General features: G+C 42.1%; 1 protein-coding gene across 4 annotated transcripts in view; it reads right to left on the bottom strand.

Annotated features, from left to right (window-relative positions):
* sema6a (sema domain, transmembrane domain (TM), and cytoplasmic domain, (semaphorin) 6A) overlaps window positions 1–26611 on the bottom strand; it is a 138671-nt gene that overhangs the window by 99293 nt on the left and 12767 nt on the right. For 3 of the 4 annotated variants that reach the window (XM_086030172.1, XM_086030176.1, XM_086030174.1), the window contains exon 2: window positions 13414–13596. The exons of the other annotated variant lie outside the window; for it this stretch is intronic. The gene's annotated coding sequence lies outside the window, so the exon portion shown is untranslated. The remainder of the gene's footprint in view (window positions 1–13413; window positions 13597–26611) is intronic. 4 annotated transcript variants of the gene reach the window in all.

Consider the following 26611-nt stretch of genomic DNA (forward strand, 5'->3'; position numbering starts at 1 on the left):
ATGAACCTAACATGTTTATAGAAAAGCCATGAACACACACACAGAACATGCAAAGTCCACACAGGAAGATCAGAGCCCGGATTCAAATCCCCAAACTTCGAACTGTGAGGCAAATGGGCAAACCACTTGCCGTGCCAACAATTTTGCAACAATGACCTCCAAAACAAGTTGAAAGGAGGAAAAGTAATCCATAACTGAAACTGGCGCATAAAGTGGGTTTTGCAGGTAAAGAGCATAGGATATGAAGGATATGAAAATACGTACATGCGTTGAAATAAACGCCTCTGCCTGAACAGCAGATGTGGAAAAAGTACTCTGTACTTAAATTCTGAATTCTGACAAAGTATTTGTACTTTTTGACTCCCCAACACTGCTAAATAAACGCCTCCAAAGTCATTTGGAGTCATCTAGAATTTCTTACTTACGTTACTGCAGCGAGGATATGGAAGTGTAAAATTATGTAAATTGTTCCATCCATTCAAATGACTTTGGTGTCCATTTTACCACGTCATTTGAGCTCAGCGGCTTGTGATTGACACACCCATTTTGCCCGGCGCGGACCAGTCCTGTCAGTCGTTTGTATAACTATGCTGCGCAGAGACGTATATCTCTCTGTGGTGACATATCAACACAATAAATTAGGATGTCGCTGCACAGACATGATTTAGAGGGAGGATTTCTAGTATAGACCATGCATCTATGAATATATTGGCAGGGGTTATTATTATATACATGTGTATCTACATTTCAAAGCGCAAGCTATGCCATCTTTCCAACACGTACTTGGATACTATGTTTTGTATGGATTTCAAGGCAACAGTATTGTTGCTAGGGAGATGCTGTCAAAAAGCAGCCCACTTGATGACCGACGACAGGCGGCTAAATCTAATCCCCTCGTGCCGTCGCGTCAACGCGCGCCAAGATCGGTTGAAGATTACTCAGTGCAGAGAGGTCAAAGGTAACGCGCTTGAAAGGCAAAGGAGTTTCTCCATTGGAGAAGGTTTCAGATTCTTCATTCAAATGCATATCGGAAATGTCACAACCACACCAAAAAAAATAAAAAATAAAATAAATGTTAGTATGTCTTTTTCATGACAATTTTGAGTTTGGGTAAATGAATGTTTGGTCACTTCACAAGTTAAGAACAATAGGCACCACCAAAAGGGTGTGGCAAACGCTTTTGTATACTCACATCTCGCATTTTCATTTGGCAGACATGTTTCATTATTAACATATCAAAACAAAAAGACAAATATTTTGAAGACAAAGAAAATAATCAATAAAGAGAAAGACACATTCAAAAGATGTCAATATATATATATATATATATATATATATATATATATACCATCATACATCCAATTTCTGAACTTAGTTTTACAAAATAGTAACTATTTTAAACTTTTTTTTTTTATCTTATCCAAAGTATAAAATAAAAATATTGAAATGTTTTCATTAAAACATGTTAATTAAAATAATTTTGCTAAACAGTAAGCAAAATCCAATTTTTTTAAAGACTGGATGGAGGACTGGTGGATGCGCACTTGATGACATTATTGCTTTCTTACAAAGGTAAGAGTTCTTATTTTGACCGACGGACGGATGGATGGATATTCATATGTCAGCAAAACTGAGGCATTATTTCATATAAAAACACCATTTCAGCGGCAAATTGGCAGCAGATGGCAACCCAGAGTGTTAATTGCTGGACAATTGCAGCAGTTATATACTGAAACGACCTCATTTAAAGCATTCAAAACAAGCCATTCTTAAGCCATCTTCATCATAAGCTAGCATCTCGACACCAGTATCCACGCAGCAGACGCAAAAGATTAAAAAAAATAAAAACATATACAACCTTTTTCAAAAAAAGCATGTTTGTTGCACAGGCATCATGAAAACGTTATACAGTAAACTAATACAAATTGTTTTGCTCATACTGGGACTGAAAAGCTTTTACTAAAGTGCATAGACTGCGTAAATGTGCAACCAAACGAGTAAAATGCACTTTAATCCAAATCAATGGGATAATGTACATGCAGTATAATCTCTGTGCGGGCGGACAAAACAACAACATGATATTCTACTAAAATTTCCTTTCATTCACTTCATACTCGGAAGACAATGACAACCTGACGCGTCATCTCTGTGATGACCTGTCGAAAGGGATAAATGACACAAAAAGAGCTTTTAAGGATATGTTGGGACATTATTCTCAATGTTTGCATACAGAGTAGCAAATGAAAGAACATTTGTAATATGGCTGTCACTCCCCGCAATACATAGCAGCCTTCATTTATTTGCTCTTGCTTTGAACAAAAAGACATTCACGCTGCATATTTAAACCTGTCATGCTACGGGGTTTGGGCGGTCAGGTGACCACCGAATGCAGGGAGGCAGGAGAAGCAAGGCAGGAGTGCAGGGTGTACTGAACAAAAAAAAAAAAAAAAAAAAATCAAAATACTAAATCCATAAATTCCTATTAAAAAAAAAAAATCTAAATCAAAGTAGCAAAAAAAAAAAAGACCAAGACAAGATTTGTGACAGGAACAGAAGCAGCAAACACTAATCAGACAAAGCCAGAAACAAACTAACTGATGCTGCATTCAAGGAAGGTGGGAAGTCGGACTTTTCCGACTTTCGTCTCGCTTTGAACTGGGAGACTCGAGTTGGGAAGTCAGAAAAAAAACGAGTTAACCGAACTGTCATTCAACAATGACGACCCACATGGAGACACAGACTGAATGGCGAAACATAATAAACAAGATTATAAACATATATTTAGCTTTATTTATTTATTATTACACTCATTATTTAGTTATTGCAAATAATTTGACGTAACACAACGTGATTTGCACTGACTGCGTGAAGATATGCTGTTATCTCCGTGCCTGAAGTTATTTGGTAAAATAAATGAAATGCTTTGAAGATAAGACATTCCTTTATTCATATAAATTAAGGAAATTATGAAGAATGTTTACTGGTGGTCAAAATGTGTTGTGATGAACGAGGAAAAACAAACAATTTATCAGAATCAGCCATCTTTGTTGTTTACAACCGCCTCAAACGCTTTTGGACTCGCAACTGGGACAAGCCGACTGGAATAAATCCGACTGTCCACCTTCTTCAAATGCAGAATTAACTGCTGGTTAGTCCACATGCCTGGTTGTTATTTTTACACATTACTAACCAATCTAAAGTGTTGAAAATGGCTTGCCGTCTTTCGCGGTGCAATGCTTGAACAAACTTGGCATTTTTTGGGGTCTCCTGAAAAATGACTATTTCGGAAGCAGAAGGTTTCGGCCCGACGCCAGCGATATATAGACACACACTGACTGTATATTATCTTCATCTGAACGCCTTTCGGAGCACCTTCATTATTTGCATGTGGAGCTGAAGAGATGAACAACAACAAGGAGCTTATCCGAGCAATGTTCCTCAGAGGCTTCGAGCGCCGGGGAGGGAAAGAAGCGACTTAAAGCGGCAATCATTTTCCCTCCGGGAGCAGATTAACTAACTTTAAAAAAGCTCCTGCAGGTCCACTTAAAAACTCCACGTTTGTTGACTCTGCTTTCTTGACCAAACATCTCATTGTGCACATCTCTTGTTGTCCGTCTCTCCCCACTCCTTCGTTTGATCCCTCTTGTCTTTAGTTGTAATCAAGTAGGAGAACCGAGAGGGAGACTCAAGAGTCGCAACTCCCCAGCCCCCACACCCCCAGCCCCCCCAAGTTGGAAGCACAGCCAAGGTCTTAATGAAACACTGGGAATGCAGAGTGGACCGTTGATTAAAAGTTATTATTCCGCTGCCGTTGCCATTGAATGGGAGTCGTGGGGTCTTGCAGGTGGTGGGGGGGTGACTATGGCGGGGACAGGAGAAACAAGAGGAAAGGGGGCATAAGGCCACGTCCACATGGACACTGTAGCTGTGTCGCAACTCTTCTGGCCCATGAGTCAAAATTATTCGTTCATGCTTTTTTGTAAAGGTACAAAAAGTTACTCTTTGTAACAAGGTCAAATGCAGATAGTAAAATAAAAAAAATCTTTTGGTTATAAAATGAGTCATTCGTTTTGTTAAAGTAAAATTGAAAATCGAAATCAGGAAGTTAAAATTGAAAATCGAATCGGGACTTGAATGAATCATTACATCCCTAATATATATATATATATATATATATATATATATATATATATATATATATATATATATATATTAGTATTACTGCCTCATGGTATAATTTTTTACTGTTGATTTTAAACGTACTTTGAGGACGTTTCGTGTACCAGGTTGCGCAATGTGACCCACTACACTACAGGAACAATGGGCCTGGGAAGTTGAACAGGATGTGTGGACCCATCCTGCATTTGAAGACTATCAAACAAAATCCGCCCATTGAAACATTTTATTAAAGGTGCGCTCCTAAACATGAAGGACAGCATTTGTAAGAATAAAACCAAACATCTATTTGCCATTTCTTTCATAGAATGTACGATGATGTAAACTCTTTGCTAAAATCATTTAAAAGAGAGTCACGCTTTCCCTCAGCCGCATCATCTGCGGCAAAGTCGGCCTCCTGTGTCGCCTGCATAAAACATGAGTGCTCTGTATAGATTGTCGAGGGGGAAACACTGCGTGCGGCGTTCATAATAGAAAGTGGGAGAAACCGTATGTGTACACGCATAATGTGTATTCCTAATGGTTGATTACATAAATCCTGCGGGGTTCGTCGGATTTATTTTTCCCCTCAACAAGACTTCCTTAAGTGTGGGCTAAAAGGCTCACTTGTTCACGCAGTCCATGAAAAAAAGTCGCGCGGGGACGCCCGCCCCGGGGGCTTTTGTGGCTGTTTTTGCTTGCTTTCGTGGCACACAATTCAGTCGTAATTTTAGCCCATTGTGACCAGACTTAAGCCAGCCATTTAGACCACTGAGAGAGCCTCCAGTGTGTGTGCAAGCGTGACCTCAGCGGGCATGCACGCCCAAGGAGGAAGTCGGAATACCCAGAGAAAACCCAGGCAAGCGCCGAGATAACAGGAAAGCCAAAACCGAGATTCTAATGCCGCACCTCTAAACTGTGAGGTCCATGCGCCGCCTACTAAAACCGCTTGCCAGGCAGTGATTAGAATGCAATTACAATACTGTTAACAAAAAAAAAAAAAAATTGACCAAATTTCTCTTTCTCAATGAACGCAATCTAAAATCGGATTGGTTAAAATTAGAAACAGCCATTTCAACAGGGTGTGTTTGACACCAGCACTCGGGTTTCTGAAGGTGTCGGGCAGATTACATTTACATGGCAACATATAGTAGGTGAACTGTGATGAGACAAAATGCCGCTACAAACAACAGGAAGCTGCGCAGCCAAGACGCATTACTTTTACCAAGGTTGTGGGTCGATTATTTTGCCCCAGTGGATCGGGCTGAAGATCTGAAGCCGCTCGCCAGTTTGGAAAGGCTTTTGTACTGAACTTGAACTACGTTTTATGTAACATTCTGAGAAAATAGTGGTAGCTTTATCTCACCAATATGAGTAGTTTTTACCCCTTGTTGGATCAACTCCTCAACCCAAAAATAACACAACATTGGCTTGGTCCCTTTTGGACCCAGTGCTGGGTTAGCTATTTCACCCAATTTGGGTTACTTTTAACCCTGCGATTTTAAGTGTACGGAAAGAACACAAAAGGAAATGGAAATGAATGATCACTAAGTTGTAAATGTTGATCCATGCTTCTGATAGTGTTTGGGGCAAGAGGGAAGACCTATTTTTTTTTCCAGAATATGTTCTATACAGGCCCACTAGTTGAAACAAGGCGTTCTGATTAATGTTGTGGGATATAAATTAAGCAGCAAAATCCACTAATTGGCCCCATCTCAGGTGGGCGGCCATTTTGCTGTAGTTTGCTAAAAACGGGTGGGTTTCGCAAATTCCACAAACGCAATATTAATCAGAATGCCGTGTTTAGAACCGTGGGCCTGCATAGAACATATTGTGGGGGAAAAAAAAGTTTTTGGACTGCTTGCCACTGTCCAGAACTCCTACAATGAGCATATTGTATATAACAAGAATGTCACTCCGTTGAGTGAGTAGAGTACCTCCACCAAGGCCAAACTAGGGATTCTGGATAATGAAGATGAATCAATTAAAAAAGCGTTGGAAAGCGATGGATTGCCCTGTTACCAATTCCGATGAATTATAGATAAACGAGCATCCAGAGAGATCCCGTGTTGCCTTTCAAAGAAGCGGTGAGCAAAGGAGGAAGTGTCTTTGGAGGTGAAACTGTATCCCTCTCAGGGGGTGTGGGGGGGGGGGGGGGGGGTCTGGGACTACTTCCATTTTGATGCATTTGCATCCTAACAACCTTTCTGCATAATTGAAAAAGTGGTTGTCTTGATCTGTGATATGGTAATTGCCTTCCTTTTCTGCCAAAGACTTTCTGGGTCTCAGAGGGAGCATGTGTCTTTGAAGCGAGACCCGCACGTGTCACCCCTCCGTCTTTGAGCTCTGCATTTGACTCGAGTATTTTCACAAGTGGTTGACGTCGACTGATTACAAGATCCAGTAAAGTTGACTAATCTTCAAACAGCAGTGGACGGAAGGAGGGAGAGGTGGGCGGGGGAAGCGGCGGTGGGATGGGAGCGGAAGGATGAAGCACAGGGGCCGACTTTTCATGTGGTTTCATCCCACTCCAAATGGCTTCCAGCAGCAAGCACGCTGCAAAACCTCAGCACTTAAATCAAAGCTAGTCAATGACATGCTACTGGTTTAGTCTCGTGGGGTGCGTAAGATGTATAGACTCTGTTCTGAACTTCCAGACTAGGAGTTACGGGAAGTAAACACAAAGCGGGATCACAGAAGTCCAACATGATCCCGTACTTAAGTTTTTGAACAAATTTGATCCGCATTGGTTGTCTGTAGTTAGGAATGTGAGGCGCCAACCAGTCCAAGGTACACCCTGCCGAACGCCCAAACCCAACTAGGGTAAAATCCAGATCAGCCACAAACAAAGTAGAAAGCACGAGTGCCATTGATAATAGATTAATGGAAATAATGCGTCATGACGGAATAACGGTAAGCACGTCCGTCTCGCTGTTGGGAGATGCGGGTTCAAATCTCATTCACAAATTGAACATTCGAAAACTGTCCAGTGGCGTGAATGTCGTTTTGTCCACATGAGCTCCTGCGATTGGCCGCCAAGCGACCCAGGGTGTACCCCTCCTCTCGTCCAAGTCAGCTGGGAAAAGCTTCAGTCAACACTACAGGGTGCACTTAACGTGATTCTTCATGGCAATCTATGACAATCCCTAATAGATGCAGCTGTAAAACAAAAAAAAAACAAGACTGAAATGAAAATGGAAAGAGACGCCGTTCTGGATTGTTTCTCAACATTTAGGATCCTCAATATTTTTGCTCAAACGTTTCAAGTTCTGAGTGTCCACTGCACTGGTTGAGAATATAATCAAAACCTCATGGATGAGCAAAAGACGCCTTGGACGCTTTTTAGCAACTCAATATTTCGTGCCGCATTGTTTTACCAGCTACAAAGCCACCAGGATTAAAACCACTTCTTTAGATGCCGCCTGAGATTTCCACAGTTTTTACTGCGCGACATGAAGGGTGAGTTTGATCTGTGCAAATAGACCCAAAACATGACAGGTGACACGCCATCAGCGCCATCTTTCATCTATATCTGAGGACGCCAATGCGACGCAGCATCAAAGCAAATAACTCAAGAGGACGGCTGACAGATGAATACGCTCGTCTTCGGCAATGTAAACATCTCGGCGGCTGAGTGCGTCCGCTGTCTGTTCCTACAGATGCAACCATCTCGCTCGCACTTCCTCTCATTCAAACTGGATGGTTGACATGGAAGGAGCAACAGTTTAACATCGGGTCAAAAGGCGTGAGGCGCAGGAAGGCCGCTGCAGGGAAAACATCTGTCATGGGCAAATCGGCCCTCGTTGCGCAAACGCTTGAGCTGCCGCGCCGCGACGTTGTCGGCGCCGCAATCGCTTGATTAGTCGAAGCCATTTGCCAATTACGCCGTTCGCGTCAAGTGCCGGGGCTGGCCACCGATCAAATGGAAAGCGAGAAACGGACGAGCGGAGGCGAGAAAGAACATCTTATGTGCATCACGACACAATTGAGTTATCTTTATGCCTTAAGGATAAACTATTAATACGGCGTTCATTTGCCACTTTTAAGGGAATAAAAAGCCTGAATCTGTATTGAATATTGTCGAGGGTGAAAGGGCTAGAAGGATCATAAAAACTGCTCGTGGAGATGGTAATTGTGAAATGTCTATAAAACAAAACTGGGCATCATTAGGGCCTGGGCACCAGGGTTTTTATTGTTATACTCAGAGCTGGGCACTTGAGCCTTTTTTGCCGGTCCGGCCGCGACCCTCCACCCTTGACCTGGGTACACTTCCGGCCGTGACCCTCCCCGGCCATATTCATAAACATTGTCAGCCCCCGCCCCGTTCCGACCCCCGCCCCCCCAGAAAAAAAAAATGATGCCTCCCGCGGGAGGGATGCTAACGGAAGAGGTTTATTTAAAGTCAATTAGTTGGCTAACTTACTATTCAAACCCGCTGTGGACACGCTTCAAACGCGGCACTTACTCACGTACTTACCCAACTGCGTGTGCTTACTTCCATTGCGAGCCCCGGGGTTGGTTTTGTCGTATTCTATAATTATTTGGGTCCAACAGACGACAAGTCTGCAAGCATTCAACAAGTTACTTATTTTCCACGCTTCCACTCCCTCACACTTCCCGGCCTTCAAAATAAAAGCATGCCAGCAAACCACTACACAGCAGTTTTGCTACGGCGTATTTCCGGAAGAAGGAAAGTGCATGATGTGCCATACTTGAGTGCTGCGCGCAGCTTGAATATACTCCCGGACACAAGTTGTTTTGAAAGAAGCCTAAAAAGAAGCCTTTCACCGAGTAGGCTGAGATGAAATTTGGCCGCCTCGCATCACACGCATGAGGGCCGATTAGTGGGCCGGACTAAAATGCACTTCTGGCCATGCTTAGTTCAGCCATTTTTTTTTAATTTGTCACACATCCCACCCTTCCGCCCCAAAAATGGGCATCCGGCCGGGCCGGAGGGTCCAACCGGTCCGACCCAGGGACGGACTGCCCAGCTCTGGTTATACTAAATCGTCTTTTGGAGGGCAACAACACACAAAATAGTTCACCATTTCTTTGCAAGCTCATGTATCCTAATCATTTCAGTATTTTAGGCTATCCTGAACCCACGAAACGCACTCAGTAGGTCCCTCTAGAAAAATAGAAAGCATATGCCCCCACCTTCAGTTTGACTGAGCGAAACAAAATGTGAGTGACTTTTCTATCATAACAGGAAACAGCATGAAAATGTCTCAAGGATCAAAGCCTGACAATGAAGAGGAAGTCGGTCATTTTGGTTCAGGGCTCCTACTTGGATGAATTCTTACGCATTAAGGAATTCACCTAAATGAGCTCCGATCAGAAGCAGGTATACTTGATGAGTATTTCTCAACCTTTACTGAGCCAAGGCACATACTGTGCGACACTTTCGTGATTAATCTGTTCCAAAAAGTCTGACTCAAACCAAACCAAAGTAACATTTCCCAAAGGAAATAATAGAACTTCAAATAATCCATTCCAGACACCGAAAAATATGGACAGAAATTACATTTCGTAAAGAATAACTGCAGATAAATATACAGCAAACAGTGTGAAATAACTATAAATGACTACCCAAAACAAAAAATGAACTTTAAACATGATTTTTACCTGCATTGAAGACTTTTTGACTTTTGGGAATTTTCGAACTTGCTATGAGTTCTTTCATGGATTTTGGGGTGTCTCTTGTCTTCTCTATCATAGGACATTGCCACTTGTTTTTGGCCCCATGGTGACTCACTCAAAGAAGCTAAAAAAAAATGAAAATGCTCTCGATGTATGTGACGTTGCTCCACGAGAAGACACCCCGATAAAGTTGCGCTTGTTCAATTCTGGGAAACGAGTGGACTAGTCACACCGGTTGAGAATGCTGATCTGTCGAGCTGCTTTACCTAATATGGTGCAGAGCACGGCATCATAGTTTGATGATTTTCATGATTTCATTTTGAGAACTCACTATCAAAAAGAGAGAGCGAGGGCCCATTCAGTGCTGCTTTAAGCATTCATATCGGGACTAATTGATCGCTTCCTTCCTCCGTCTGTCCGTTACGTCCTGTGCAATGCCACAGTCTGATCCACTGTGCTAATTAGATACGCAACATCATATATGTAAGTCTTCCGTATGAGTCAAAATCAATATTGACTTTGTTTAAAGAGCCGCTAATGCCCATGGCTCCGTGCTTTGCAGACGCTAATAACTTGGCTGTAGATTGCAGCCACGACAGATGAAGACAGCCGCGATCGATAGTGCCCAGGTCTCACTGCTTTCTTTCTTGCCATCATCAACGTTTAGAGACCTCCCCACGATTACAAAAGACGCAATTGCTGCAAACTCAACCGTTACCTTCAGGACAAATATACCTTCTTTCTTTTTGCTTTTTGCTGCTTTGTTGGGATTCTTTGTGCTTATATTTGAAAAGAAAATGTTTCTTGTCCTTCTCCAGATATAGCTGCGATTGTTTGTCGAATGATGGTTCGTCTATATGTGCCCTGATTTACTCGTGACCAGAGCAGGGGGCACCCCGACTCTTGCCCCAAAGTCAGCTGGGAAAGGCTCCAGCTCAGCCGTGACCTAAATGAGGAGAAGCGCTGCAAAAAATATTCATCTGTATTAGATAAAAATGCACACAGCTCTGTACAATGGTCAATCAGAATAGACAAAGATGTGATGTTTTATGCTTTGGTCTGGATCAAAGGCCAAATTGCTTTGGGTTTACTCTCTAAAATTCTGTCCAGTTCCATATCTTTCTGTATGTCTACCTCTTTATATTTCTCTCCGTAAGCCATCTCCCCCCCCCCCCCCCCCCCCCACTCACCCAGCCAACAGTTTCATTATCTTTGGGTCGGGGGTAAACAGCGTCAGCCCACACGGTGCCCCAGTGCCGTCCGTCCCAGCCGAGAAGGCAGGGGAGCGCCACGTAGCACCCATAATTCAGTGTTTCAAGCAGGCTGCCTGATAAAGGGGAGCCTCACACATGGTTGACTATGTGGGTCAGCCTTGGATCATTTGCAGAGGAGGAGGCCAGCGACTGGCACCAGATTCACCCCCCCCCCCCCCCAACACAACCGACCCCCCCCCCCCCCCCCCCCACCCCAATGTGTGAATGAGTGAATGTGTCGTCTTCGCCTGGAAGCTGGAGGCCAGACCCCCCTCTGGGTCATCCCAGCCAACTCTTCTATGGGAAACCTGTCCTCTGCTGCATTTCTCCGAGAACACCCCCCCCCCCCCCACCCACACCCTCCGTCCTCTGCCCGACTGCACCCAGATGCCTTTGTGAGCTCCGGGGACAAAACAGGGGGCGCTTTGGAGGCCACCAATTAGTCCTCCCCCATGGGGTGACATGGCCAATGAATAGAAGGACCCCCAAACCGTCCACGCATATAATCTTAGCTGTCTCTTTAGAGGCGGCACTGTCACAAGCACACAGATTCAACCTTGTTTTCGCAAGGGTCCGATTCTTGATTTAAAGGCACGGCTCGTTGGTGCGAAAAAAAAAAAACGAGCATCCGGATGCCGGCGAGCCCCTTTGTCACGGTGGAATTTGTTCCTTTCCGTGTGGGTTCATTCCAGAAGATATACAAGGATGACTTTCGGACAAGGTGATTTTTTTTTTTTTTTTTTTTTACCCATCAATCAACGAGTGACAGGAACCACAATAGAGAGAGGGAATCCATTACCTAAACAAACAGAGACATAGCAAGACAGTCTTCTGCAGGAAGCTCAAGCACAAGGAGTGACTGTGTAAACTAAAGTGGTGATTGAGAAGACCCGGGGGGGGACACCTATTGCATGTCCGACTGCGGGCGCAAACATGTCACAGACATCTCATTTGTTGCTTGACGGCGCTTTCGACCAGAAGAGAAAAACAACGAGGTTTTCGGAAAGCCATGGGCGGATCATTTCAATACAAGCAGTTAAAGCCACGTAAACATATTAAAACGACAGCCTGTTGAAGAATGCTCAGGCAGTCTGGAAATACGAATATACACCAAGCTCACACTGGACACAACATTAAGTACACCTGTGCAGTCCTTTTAGTCAGAGAGGCATTCAGTCAATGGTGGTTTGATTTGGCGTGAAACCATATTGGGCACTTAAACTTGAATTGAAGTAGATGAAGATGAAGTAGTGCCGATAAGGCATTACACGGCAAATCTACTGTAATTGCCCAATTCTAATGTAGTGTAATATCCAATTTAAAGGGTAAGTCAACGCAAACATTTTTTTTTCAAGAATATGTTCTATGCAAGCCCACTAGTCGAAACAGGGCATTCTGATCAATATTGCGTTTGTGGAATAAGTGTTAATCCACTCGTTTTTAGCCATCGCTGGGGGCAGCCATTATGTCTTCTGTCGACTGAAAATGACATCACAACTGCTCACAGCGACCAATCACGGCTCAGACTCAGAAAACAGGTCAGCCGTGATTGGTCGTTGTGAGCAGTTGTGATGTCATTTTCAGTCGACAGAAGACAAAATGGCCGTCCCCAGATATGGCTAAAAACGAGTGCATTTTGCTGCTTAATTTATATTCCACAAACGCAAAATTAATCAGAATGCCGTGTTTCAACTAGTGGGCCTGCTGGGAACATATTCTCTCTTATTCTGATTAGGATCATTGGTGAGTTGGAGCCAGCCAATCGCAAGGCCCATATACAAAAACAACCACTGACATTCATAGCTAGACATTTTAGAGATGTCAAACTCAAGGCCCGGGCGACAGATCCGGCCCGCGACATCGTTTTATGTGGCCCGCGAAGGCAAATCATGTGTTGACTTGACATGTTTCTTTCAAATTGTCTTCACTTTTTACACTACATATGAGATGTTGCAAGCATTTGTTACCAATCCCTCCTTTAAAGTAAATTGAAAAGAGTTGAACAAACTATTTATGGCCTTCTGATTCCAAATCTAGCTATCCATCAAATTGTTATGCAGATGTGATCATTTAAGGCGATCATACGTGTGTATGACGTGTGTTCTATGTGTTCAAAGTGGGAGCAGCAGATTTACGAACCACTAGCCAGCACCATGCTGCCCTGATAAAAAAAAAAAAAAAAAAAAAAAAAAGTAATGAAAGAAAAAATAAAAAGTACTCCAATAACTTTCTGGGGTGAAAATGCCCAAGTGTGTACTTTGAGAACATTAAAAAAAGCAAGCCAAATATTAGAAGCATCTCTCAGAATGATGCGAACGAGTATGAACGACAATAATAAACATATTGCGACATAAATCCCTCTTACCGATGCAGCTCTTGTATTCGATCGCTCGCTGTGTCTCTGAATGCCACTTTATTCTTTTCTCCACCACTAGAACGATCATCTTTTGGTAGCTTATGAAGTTCACCGCTGTTGCAATCTGCTGCCGTCTCTTCTCAAATGTCAGGCGTGACAACAAGCTGCAGCAGGTGGATGTCACCAAATCACCTAAGAAAGATTCACATTTATGGGAAAAGTTTACCTATGAGCCGCTGAATAAGTTGAAGACGATTGACATGCAGGACACAAATAGTGAGATGTATTCCATAAGATTTCTTAACATTTCAGCGTGAGTTTTCCTCGCCGAGTAACAACTAGCTGAGTGACCATTTTGGGTTAGGTTGAAATGATCTCTGTGGAAGCGCCACAGTGCAATGTGTGGTTAGCAGATCTTTAACAGTTCTGAGGTTCAAATTGGATAGGCTCAGGTTTACCCATTACCTTAATGAAGACAATTGATATACACTGTAAAAACAGTTGGGTTCAAAATAACACAATTTGGGGTGCAAAATGGACCAATCCACAAATTGGGTCAATTTGACCCACCTTCTTTAGTTGATTTGTACAAAACAGCTCAGTTTTGGGCTACCAATTTTTGCGGTTGTTTTTGCAGAAAACAACCCAGAAAGCTGGGTCAAATTGACCCAAGTAGTGGATCGGTCCTTTTTTTTTGACCCGAAATTGTGTTATTTTTAACCCAACTGTTTTTAGAGTGATACAAGATTAATGCATGGATGGATGGATGGATAATAATAATATGTCGGTTGGTATAATGTTGCACTTTAGCTCATTTTATACTACTTGCTGTAAGTGCATGTTCACCTCTGCGGGTCCCAGTGACTTATATATTGTTCTAATACAGTAATTGTATGGTCTGAACATACGATATACTTCATCACTGTGATGTCACATCACTGTGATCAATGCTGTTTACATTATTAGCACATTGTTTCACTTTGGTTAAACCGAGCTCTCTATATTTCACAGCACTTCTCTTGGCTGCACTGCTTCACGCATGTACAGGTACATGCGGATGTTCGATGTTTTTTGTCCAATCAGATAACAGCCTCTATGTGCTGCCGCGTTAATGTAATCAGTCCAGGGCCTTCAGAATCAACAGTGCATGTTACTTATATTATATTAGCAAAGGAACCGTTTCTTTAACCAATCGGATTTCAAATTTTCATATGTATACATACCAGCCTGCCACTGCGACTAAATATGTTCATTTACGTTCTGGTCTGACAACAGAACAGTCCAGTTGTGATTGATTGAATTCCCTGAGAATGAAATGACTTGTATGAATGAAATATTCACAGGCATTTAGCTGCACTGGCAGCGGGTCGCTTTTGCATTGCGGGCCGCAATAGGGTTGACTTAATTGTTAGCAATCAAAAAAATGTGTTAGCATCTTTGTAAACTAATTTTGACAGAGCTCTGGTATTGGATCTCATTAGTGCGTGCGAGTGTATACTTAATGCGGAGGCCAATGACAACCATTAAATTGCGAGCATCGCACATTGTGCATAATAAATGACAGGGAAAACGAGAGAAGGCATGTTCATTGTCTCTCACTGTCTCACTGTAAGACTGTTGCATTCAAGTGGCTTAATGAGCAGAGACAAGCCTCAGCTTCTCCCTGACCTAGAAATTTTTAAAAGAAAGAAGAAGCCAGCAATAAATAGCCAAACCGTAAATAAAAATAAATGAGAATGCAGATGATTTTGGACACGCGGGCTCATTAGCCACTTCAGAGGAATTCATCGCATTGTACCGACGTGACGCTTCTGCTCCCGCTCTCTCCTCCCTCTGCGCATTTACGAGCGCTCGCGCACTCTGCCTCCGTTCTCAGGCTCAATTAAGCTACAGTAAGTAAAACAGCGGTGCGCCCTGTCACATTCCATCCACCCGCACTCAGCGAGAGAGCCGCTAAAACAAACGGGCCTTAAAGGAGCCCACTCTAGCAGCCATTAACATATGAACAACTCACTTCCCACATGCACAATGAACCACCTTGACAGAGCCTCCCTCGGCCTTCGTGGAAACATATTCGCGGGCACATAAAGAGACGTCTGTGTGCACTTTGACGGTCCCGCTCTACCTCTGCTCCGGTCATGCTCGGATTAGCTCCCGCTGCTGCAATATTTACCTCGCAAGGCGGGGGGGGGGGGGCGAGGGGGTTTGCACACCTAAGAACACACACGCGCACAGCAGGGTGGCCCAGAGTGCAGAGGAAAATGTGCACACACTACAAGAAGCACGCACACGGTCACCGACTGGAGCAGGATACTGTGCAACTGAGAGGTTGTTTAGTCAGCCTTTGGCCCTAAAATCACAAATGAGTTTATTTGCCCAGGAAATTGGCGACATCCAGCAGTCCACCAGTCAATTACAGGGCACATATAGACAAACCAAGATAAGATGGGTTTACATGGAGCCTTGTCTTGAGTAGGATGAAATGAAACCAAACGAAATGAAAATGCCACATATAAACACCTCAATTTGACTAAAAAGGCAGAATTCAAATTGAGTTTAATCCGGAATAGGCAGGATGCGATCCCACAGGAAAAAAGCTTGCTCACCAAAGGGATGGCGGTCAGCTTCTCCAGGAGACCACATTGGAACATTTGAGTTAAAAGAAAATAAATGGTAACATTTGACATGTACACCGAGCGACATCATAACGTATCAAAGTGCAGCAAACGATGACTCACGTGAAGAATATACGGCTGCCCATTCGTGACCCGGCAATGGCAGTTGAGTCAGACAGGTCTCAAACTCTGGAAGAATGCATGCTGACTAATATGGCTGAACAATTTTGAAAAATCATCTAATTGCGATTTTTTTTTCCCTCAATATTGAAATTGCAATTTAATATGAAATGTTTATTTGTGTTTGAATTTGTACGACGGAAAATGATTTCGGACACTAAAATAGTTTGCTGATATACACAATGTGAATTCCAAAAATGGATACCATTAATTATATGAAAAACTAAGTTTTATTTTCTCTTGTGTATTCATAATTAGTCTTTAAACAAGTACAAATATATTTTGTCCGGATATTGGGTTATTTGGAAGAATTTTCAGTCGGATTCTCAAATACTTTTTCCTTGTTTCATGAAATAATGATATGTAAACACTTGGACTGCACATCTTCAGCACTGAATTTATCTAGAGATTATATACATAAATTAATTAAGAAAATATACTGGTATATAAAACAATACCGTCTGACCAAAATGAAGCAGAGGTTTTGTTTTTTGTCTTGTTTTTTTTTTCTTTTCTTTTTTTCAAAATTGCAGCCTTTGCGATTTGAAAATTGCATTCTACTACATTGCGATGTTGATTTGAATTCAATTAGTTGTTCAGCAATACTGACAATGATAATGAAATCCAGTAGAACAATCTTTCAAAAGTCCCAAAAAGCCTTATTAACTATTTGAAATGGTGTATTTTCGTATCCGGTTAGTATCACATTATCGGCATTTATGTAAAAGTAGCCACTCCAGCTTAAGATGCTCAAATAACGCTGCAGAACACAACTGTAACCTTCAGGCTAGTAGGGAAGCACACTCATTATTCGGTCACTTCCTCTTGTAACCTTCAGGCCCAAAAGTAGCAAACAATTGCCTTATCGGCTCAAACACAGATGGGGGGGGATATCATGTGAGTTAGTGGGCTACCCCAGACAAGTTTTTTTTGTCTTATCTTTACATTGGATCAGTCGGTCGTGTTGAATGGCTCTTTGTGTCCGCAGCCTGCAGTGTGGGCGGGCTTCAACACAATCACAACAGCTCGAGTACAACTGAATCATAAAAAAATTGGATACGTACTGCAGTCCGATGAACTCGCTGGCTCTTACTTTTCATCGCTTCACAATACAAGAGGCAGGCCGTTTAACCGCACGGCCATCGCGCACGGTTAAGATCCGGCTTGGAACGGCATGAGTCACTGTCCTCTCCACCCTCTGATGTTCAAATTGCAAACATATTGTCATTGAGAGGAAAGTGAAGGAAAGCAGATGAGGTTCTAGCAGGCATTGTTTTAATGCTCCGGTGCAGAACAGTGGCGTGCCACTGTTTAAGCATGTGCGTGGGCAATAGTCATTCTGTGTGACTTCTGAATGAACTTGATGGCAATTCTGATTCATCGTCAGACTGGAAGCGATGTTATTGTAGTTAAACGAAGACTAACAACTAAAGCTAACATTCAAAAATACAGTTCCGTTAACAAAATGAAGTCAAAATGAGTGTTTTAAAAATAACGATCACTAACTTGGCATTACGTTTTATGTTTACAATACTAACTAAAACTGTAGCGAAAATATTCTTTGTCATTTTTGTCTTGTTCGGAGGGAAGAAGAAAGGTCAAACAGTCGTTTGAGAATTGCAATTTATTTTATTACACCAAACTTAATGATCTCTTTTTTTGTTTGTTTTATCTTGCGCTGGACAAATACTCCACAATTTGAAAAAAAATACAATAACTAAAAAAAAACTAAGCTAAAACTAAACATTCAAAAACAATAAAAACAATGCAAAAACAATTAAAAAAATAAATGAATAAAAACTAATACTATCATGGTTACAACTATCAAAAGAACTGTAAGCCGCAAACGAGAGTTGGCATTGAATTTATTTTAACAAAAAAAATAATAATAATTGTCGCAATGTTCAGAAATCATTAAAGCCACCTTAAGAGTTATAGCATCCAAACATGACTAAAGTTGGCCTTCCCATGCATACAATCGACATCCAGTCATGTGACTCATGACTCCCAGCACATAGAGTATATCTGATGTAACTGCACATGACAGGTAGAACCAGCCCCAAAACACTGAGTGGTAGTAGATAGCTGGGAAGAACATATACACAAGGCAGCACGCAGCATATGCTCGCCTAAAGGCAATGTGTGCTTCACACAGTTGTACATACCAACATACCATGAAGCAACTACATTTACATACAGTTACCACTTCTTGGTTAACAATATATTGGAATCCATTGCATGAATTTTACTTTGAGTTTGAAGTTTAGTGTAATCATATTCTTATAATTGACTTACAAATTCATTTTTTTCCATGACTCAAATCACTTTCTCCATTGAAATGAATGTAAATTACATTCATTTGCTCTAGCTCCACAAAAAATAGCAACACGTTGTTTTTGCGTGTTTTAACAAGGAAAATCACACTCTACACTTTTGTCCGTTATAAAAGCATACAGTACAGCGATGTGTGTGAATAGTGATTAACTACAATATGAAGCATTAATTAGTTCGTTCATCATAATTTCATGCTTCATTGCCCGTTGAAAATGAGCTCCTCTGCAGTGCACGCTTCGTTCACTAGTGGGCAGTATAATACAGCAAGTGACTGACAAATCTTTTTTGAAGAGGACAAAGAATATATGCCTGAGTACTGTTATACTGCCTCTCTATATGTGTTGCTGCACCATTTGTGTTCAAATATCCGTTATTATAACTACCACAACTTTGATGCTATTTTCATGAGCCCCACTATGGCGTTTTACATTCTGAGTGAGCATTAAGCTAGCCGAGCTTAGTAAGGTAGTTGGTTTTGTTTGTGTTTGGTTGTTGCCAATCTACTTCCAGGCTCATGCCGTATTGTGCAAGACATTACAATCACACTGCCAGTGACGGTTTGGATGCAGTGGATGTTTGTGTTGATCTCGTAGTGACTCCAACCACAAAAACCTGTCCACAAAGTTCCGTGACATCACTACACTGGTGCGAAATTTGTACTAGAGCCAGTTCACTGTGTGCTGGAAGTACTTTAGCAGCCACTTTTCCATTACACAGCATCGGCACTAAGTTGTTTGTTTTGCTGCGTAACTGAAAATAATGTCACATTAAATGCATCCAATGGAGCTAGACGACAATTCATACCCGCATTTATACCTTTTACACTGAGTGGGAACTTAACCGACGCTGCCTTCATGGAAATCAGGCGAACCGATACACTGTGTAATATTGGTTACTAAACATGAATATAAAAGTATATTAATCGGCCACTGAGAAGGGGCACATTCCTGCATGCTAATGTATGCACCTGTATGACCACCCTCCTCCACGTATTATTAGCAGTAAACTCTGTCTCAGGGCCATGAGAGCTTCTTCAAAGCTTATTACGGCTCACATGTAAGGATAACGTTTCATCACCCCCACAGGTAATAAAGTATGCCATTTGTCCCCTTACAAATGACTGCAATTGTGACGCGCTCCAATACATGTCCAATAGTGAGATTGCTATCATTTTAAAAGGTAACCAAAGCTACTTCACGTGTGAGGTCCTTAGCCCTCCCCCTTTAGTTCTCTGTGGATACAGCCCACTGTGACAGATATATCTCCTTTAAGCTCCATTTACTCGAGAGCTGCAAACCAACCTCCTCTCTGTGCTTTTGTTGCCGCTCTCTCACCAAAACTAGTGAAAGTATGCTTGTGTATACATATATGTATAAAACGAGGAAGGTGGTCTGTGTAAAGAGAAAATTAAGTGTCCGAGGCCAAGGCTGTGTTAACGCTTCTATTGATTCTATTGATCTGGTAATCCGTTTGTCCGTGATCCACACATGGGGATGTGCTATTTCTAAAGGCTATATAAAAAATTTTTTAAAAAAGCTCCTGAGAATCTGAGAATCGATAGTTTCCTTAATCACAGTTCTACAGTATCATTTCACAATCCAGATGACAATTTGCTCGGTTGGCCTCAAAACATTAGGTACAATCTCATAATGCTGTTTTGATTGACATTATCAGGGGAGGTATTCATTTAACAGTGCTTACTGTGATCTGTTTCAGGTGGCGCACGACCACACTCTATCCTACCGAGTGATGCATCAAATATATTTTGTTTACTGTTTGACATCTTCCTGAGGTACAAGGTACAAACGTACACGTATAATAGACCTTTGTCAAAAGCAGACCAGTGCTCAGGTCAAATATTACTAAACCATCTACGTTTGAGTTGAATGTCACAGCCTAGTCCATGCCGGTCCTGTAGGTATGAAGGTAAGTAATACTACTCCAAAATGAGAACCAGCTGCAACACATGTCAAGCTTCCCCCACAGCTGCACCTGCAGGATTTTTAATGGGTGACCACTTCCTCGGATGGGCATTGGATTGGATTTCTTGATCAACAATGGGGAATATATCATTAATTCACCCTTATTATTACTAGTCAGACGTTCTCTCTTCCATGCCATTGTTCATTGAGCATAATAATGCAGAGAAGTTCTCATAGCATGTCTCATTCTCAATATCCCCAGACCTAATGTCATGTTGTTCTTCTTTAAACAGAGAAATGATTTTTTTTTTTTAAATTGATCATTTTCTACAAAACTCATCCATTTAGTTTCATGCAGAATGCTGGGTCAAATTTACCCAAGTAGTGGATTGATCCATTTTTGGTGGAACCCACCGGCCACAGTATTAGGTACAACTGCACAATCTAATGACATCCAATACACGACGTGTAGAGAGTTGTTTTTTATTACAAAGATAATCAAGCTCAGTTTTCGCTTAAACAATCAATTCATTAAGGCACCTCCTCTTGCACTCCAGTTGCGCAATAGTCACAGCTCCAGCTACATTTACTCCATTAATTAGCCCTGTGTTATAGGCCAGGAGACTATCCGACTGTCTTATCGGTGGGCCGAGCGGCTGGAGTCGTGCTTTAATATGCAAGTGGCGCAGGTAGGGAGAGCTGGTGTGAGATGGTAATTGAGGCCATGGAGGCTGCCTCGCGCAGACAGCCGTGTGAGAGGCCGTGAAATAGCTGGAAGCCCGTAGTGGTCTGCCCTTGAAAACCATCACGCCTCATCAGACTGAGGCCTTGTCTACACGTAGCCGGGTTTTTTTTTTTAACAACCGTATATCCTCACCCCACGTGCGTTGGAATACACATTAAAAAAAAAAAACGCATCCACGCAAAACCGCCAAGCCTCTGGGTGGCAGTAGTTACCCAAATACTGTCCATTCAGAATGAACTTCGGTCCTTTAACGTCACTTCCGTCCTTTGACGTCACTTCTACGAGACCAAATAAACGGCGCCAAATTCGTTCGGGAGAACCGACAAGAGGTCAGAATTGCTTTTAAACCTTTCAACAAGAAGCAGTGGTTGGTTGCGGACAAATAAGTAAGCAAAAAGCGCACCGAAAATGGCTATAATCAACGCAGCGTCGCGAAAATCCATGTTGACTCGCATGAACACACAAGTCGCGCAATGACGTCAAAGCATTGTTGTCGCACGGTGACGACGTAAATCTCCGGGTGTAACCGTCCACAGCAAAACGCGATACGGAGATATTCGCAAATCTCGACTGCGGGGACGTGTGGATGATAGGGCTTACCGCAGGTTTATATCCGGCGTTTTCAAAAACCCCGGCTACGTGTAGACAGGGCCTGAAATATTACCGGTAACTATTGGAGTATTAAAACGGAGGGAATCATGCAATAGTTAAGTGCACCTTACTGCAGTGCTTCTCAATTATTTTCTGTTACGCCCCCCCAGCATGACGAAAACAATTCGCGCCCCCCACCCCACCACTCACTCTCCACCGCAACTATAAATAATCGCATTTGTCTGTAAAATAGTTATAGGTACACCTCCACATAACATCATATCCTTGTTAAAATAAAGAAAACAAAAAGAAAGAGATGTAGTTCAACTTACAAGAATAACCTTATTAACATTGTTTATTCGTCTGTAAAATAAAAGATTTGAAGTGCATGTTCCCCAGGGCCCCTATATTTGAGAAGCACTGCCTTACTGAAAAGCATCACATCCATGTCCTTAAATATTGTAGCGCACATGCTGCTGGAGGTATTACTCATGAAAATCTAGCCAACCATCTATTTTCCGTAGACACCTCGACATTCATTCCGTGACACGCTTGTAACACAACTGACTCATATTGCACATGAAATCAATTATCTCCATTGAAATGAATTGAAAGGCCATCAATCTATTCCAGTCCCCATGAAAACATCCCCATTTTTATATACCTTTTAGAAAAATAATATTGTACTGTAAAATATATAGATTTTTAAAAACATAATAAAAGAGATTGTAACATTTTAGCGGCCAGTAAGAAGTCCATTACTTGGAAAAAAGTAGAACCACCTACAATTGAAGAGTGGATTTTCCAATATTTTTTCTTTTTTTCTTTTTTTTTGTTATGGGGAACTTTGTGGGGAATCCTCCATAGTTCGTGGAAAACGCATAATGTAGATTTAGAAGTGTTTTTTTGAAGAATGTTGGATGGGTTAAATTTTTCATCCTAAAATTGTATTGAACATAAGTTGGTGTCAGCGGTACCTTATTTTGTGGACTTTTCACCATTTTCACGTGAACAAACGCAAGCACCAAACACCAAAAAAGAGAGCTACTGTACTATGAGGCAGACATGCTAACCAGTTCCGCTATGCTAACATGCTGCCCACAAGACAAACGACTTGAAGGTATTTATTTAAAAACAGTGAACTTGTTAGACTCCAACCAGATGAGATGACATCATCAGTATGTATAATACTTCCTCATTCTTTGTACGCTATCTGCGATTGCTTATTTACCACCGCCTGACTCAACCGCACCGCACACACACTTAAGTCCTTCACCTGTTAATGTGTGAAGCAAACGACTGCTGCAGTGGCGCCAGCCCAAACACATGTCCCAGCTTATCAAGCAGCCACGTGCAAACATGTTTGTTCGAGAGCAGGGGTGGGCAAAGCATGGACTGGGGGTCAAATACAGCCCACTCTGTTCTTTCATCCGGCACACCAAGCTTACATTGTCACTTTTTCTTTCACCAAAAATTTGATAGTTAAAATGTACTCTTCCCCCCATTTGTCTCATTAAATAATTGGTAAAGAGATTTATTTACAAGAATTAAAAAAAAAATGGTAACATAAACCATTTTACATATATTTAATATGCTTTTTTTATTTTGTCAAAACATTGGTGATTTTTTTACAATTCAATTAAAATGAGAATGGATTACAGTATTTTGATTATTGAATGCATTCATGAATATGTACCAATGCAACATATTTTACATTCACATGTTAACTTTGAAAAATCAAATGTGGCCCTTGAGCACTAAAGTTTGCTCGCCCCCGACCTAGATTGTCTGCGACAAATAAAAAGTAGGACGTTCATCTGGATGATTCAAGTGACTTTAAATTCAAGTTCTGCACTTAAATGATGACAACAGGATAAAACTGCTGCTCAGAACTTCCCGTATCTAGGTCAGAGCTGCACCTCCAGTCTCCTCTCCTCATGCCACCCCTTTTCCTCGCTTGCATGTGTGCTGATGTAACGTACTGTAAAAGTACGGAATGAGCTCGGGATGGTGCTTCGATACATTTGGCTCATTTCTAAAAACAGCAACACTAATATTACATCACGAGGGAGGTTACGTGTTTCGCTGGTTTCTAGCGTAGCTCCAAAAACAAATTCACTCATTCCAGTGAAACCAAGGCCACCAAATCAATGGGTTCATTTATGACTTTCTTAGGTTGTGAATGTGAGTGTGAATGGTTGTTTGTTTACATGCTCCCTGCTACTGACGGGCGAACTGTCAAAAAGTCCGCTGCAATAGGTTCCAGGTAAAAACGCAGCTTACACCTGATGACAAAGTTACTGCTAAGTGCTAAGAGCTATTGTTTTCATCACCATGAACACAACTAATTCATCGCGGGGTGGCACATGTTTAGAGCGAGAAGAAGCAATTTCATTTGGGAATTTATGGTTGCGCTTATCTAATCTTAAATCGATTCTTTATGAACCAAAAAGTAGCCTGCTAACTAACAAACGTATACACTATGCACATTGTTTTCAGTAGCATCGCACCCATATCTCGGAACATTTTTTGGTGAAAGCGCATGTTCTACGTTTTCACTTTTGTTAACATTTCATCCTCAGCTCAATTTTGCATTCTGAGTGGCATTCTGGTTTCTTTATTTTTATAGAACCAAAACAGCTTTCGTGCCTTAAACGAACGTCATACCACTATTGCTCTTGGGCCCAGAAAGCCGGAACGGTTTCTAAATGCCACCTTCATCCAAACGCAAAGAAACACAGCCGGTCAAACGGCGTAAATGATTAACGGATGGTGAGTCTCGATAGCCTCCGCTGTTGTAATGCATTCCTATCTGGTTACCAGGTGAGCTAACGTTACCAGATCTCATGCGCGGCGTGTAAGATCACACGTTCTTTCGCGCAATCACAGTCGGACAGGAAAAAATGACTGCGAAGATGAGATGTACAGAAGTAAGGCTGGGTCTTTGATTTCTTAGCCAATCGTTTAATTTAACTGAGAGTTGCTTGATCAAAATGATGTTGCAAACCGGATTGCATAGTGAGAAAAGTGCACGAATCTTGTTCGTATCTCCCAAAAAGAGAATAAATCCTCCTTTGATGATGTTTAATCATGCTATCTCATTAAGCCATGCCTCTGCCTCCAAACTCAATTAGAAGGTCAAGGGTTCAATTGCAGTGGCATATAACAATCAGTACATTCCAAGGGAATAATATTCATATCCTCGCATACAATGAAGCTTCTATTGAAACAGACGAGACCCTGCGCCGATTCTGAATGCCGATGCTGTAGCCAGGCAATCCACACAGCAGAATTCATAGTCTTGACACACACACCGCACGCATATACACACAAAAGAGACAAACACGGCGTTCACACACCTTTGCAGAGCCACAGCCACTGGCTTCTTCGCAAAAAATAAGTTGAAAGGGCCCCCGGTAGACGCTGATGAATGAGTCAAGCCAAGCATGCTGCGAACATTATCAAGTGGGGGGTTTGAATGAATACATTATCACGCAAGGCGCTTTTCTCTTCTGGCCGCCTCGCTCTTAGCTTGTCGCTCTTTCCTGCCGGTCAAGACTCTCGCCTGACGATCTGCCCGCGTGCGGCGCGGCTATTGAGCGCATTAAAGAAGGGCCGCTCCGAGGTAGAAAAGGTTATTTATCTTGGCTTAATCATCCTCACTGTCGGAGCATCAGCCCCCTCACTTCCCGTCTCCTTCGCCAAATGTTCAGAGACTTTCTATTAGAGGCTCTGACAGGCTGGCTTCCTTCTCTGGCTTCTCTCTACTTAGATATCCTGATTGCTTCCCATTGTCGCCGACCCTTATAACGCCGGGCAGCCGGCTCGTACTCGGGAGCTATATCATCATCATCTGCGCTTTCTGTCATGCGGCTATTATTTTCCGCCTTTCCCCAAGATGTGATGCTTACGAATCACATTGGATTAATTCGATTTAGCAATGCGCTCTCTGGTTTCCGTCAATATAATACAATAAATGTCTTACTGCGACAAGAACAATGAGATATCGCAGGCCTTCGCCAAGGCGTGAATCTTTGCCATAATCCTAATCATAATCAATGGCCCAACGCCTCAACTGTGAGCCAGACAAGTCGGAAGTTGCGGGCGATGCTGTTTCATGCCAGCCCTGAATGGAATGGCATTGCATGTTACAATGTGTTTGCAAAACAGATTTTTTAAGAAAAAAGATGGATGATAAATAACTACTGGGTGAAAGATCAAAAGTCTGCTACTAATTTCCAATTCAATATGGTTCCACTCCAGTGCTGCAGGAGGCAGTATAATATTCCAACATGTTTGTTAAAGGCCAATGAATATGAACGACAAAAAGAACAATCCATTCATTCTGAATCCATTTCATACAGCGCTTGTCCTCAAAGGTCAGCTGGAGCCAGCTACGTTTGTGTTAAAGGCAGAATACACCCTGGACTGGTCACCATTTGACATTCGGAGTTGACACTTTGATGGCGAAAATATTCAAAGATCAAATACTGTCAAAACTAAAAACACTATAACCTGTAGTAGTTGTCATTCCACCTTAGCCCTTTAGGAGGCGGTAATGCACATTCAGTGTGTGTTAAATGGCAAATAAATCCATTTATTTGCCATTTAATAAAAACAAAATTGAACGCAAAAACTCATACACAGAGATGGGCATATGTCTCAGCTTTAGTCCGTCTATGAGTTCCCGTCTATGTTTCAGACCCACCCGGTCGGTCCGAGTCAGCCAAACGGCGTCGAGAATGGACTTTCCCGGTATCACACACAGGTGTCTCATTCCTGAAATAAATTTAAAAAATTAAACAGTGTCGTATACGTTT

This window comes from Filicampus tigris, chromosome 5, assembly GCF_054856515.1.
Source record: "Filicampus tigris isolate MCC_2025a chromosome 5, RoL_Ftig_1.0, whole genome shotgun sequence".
Taxonomy (NCBI): domain Eukaryota; kingdom Metazoa; phylum Chordata; class Actinopteri; order Syngnathiformes; family Syngnathidae; genus Filicampus; species Filicampus tigris.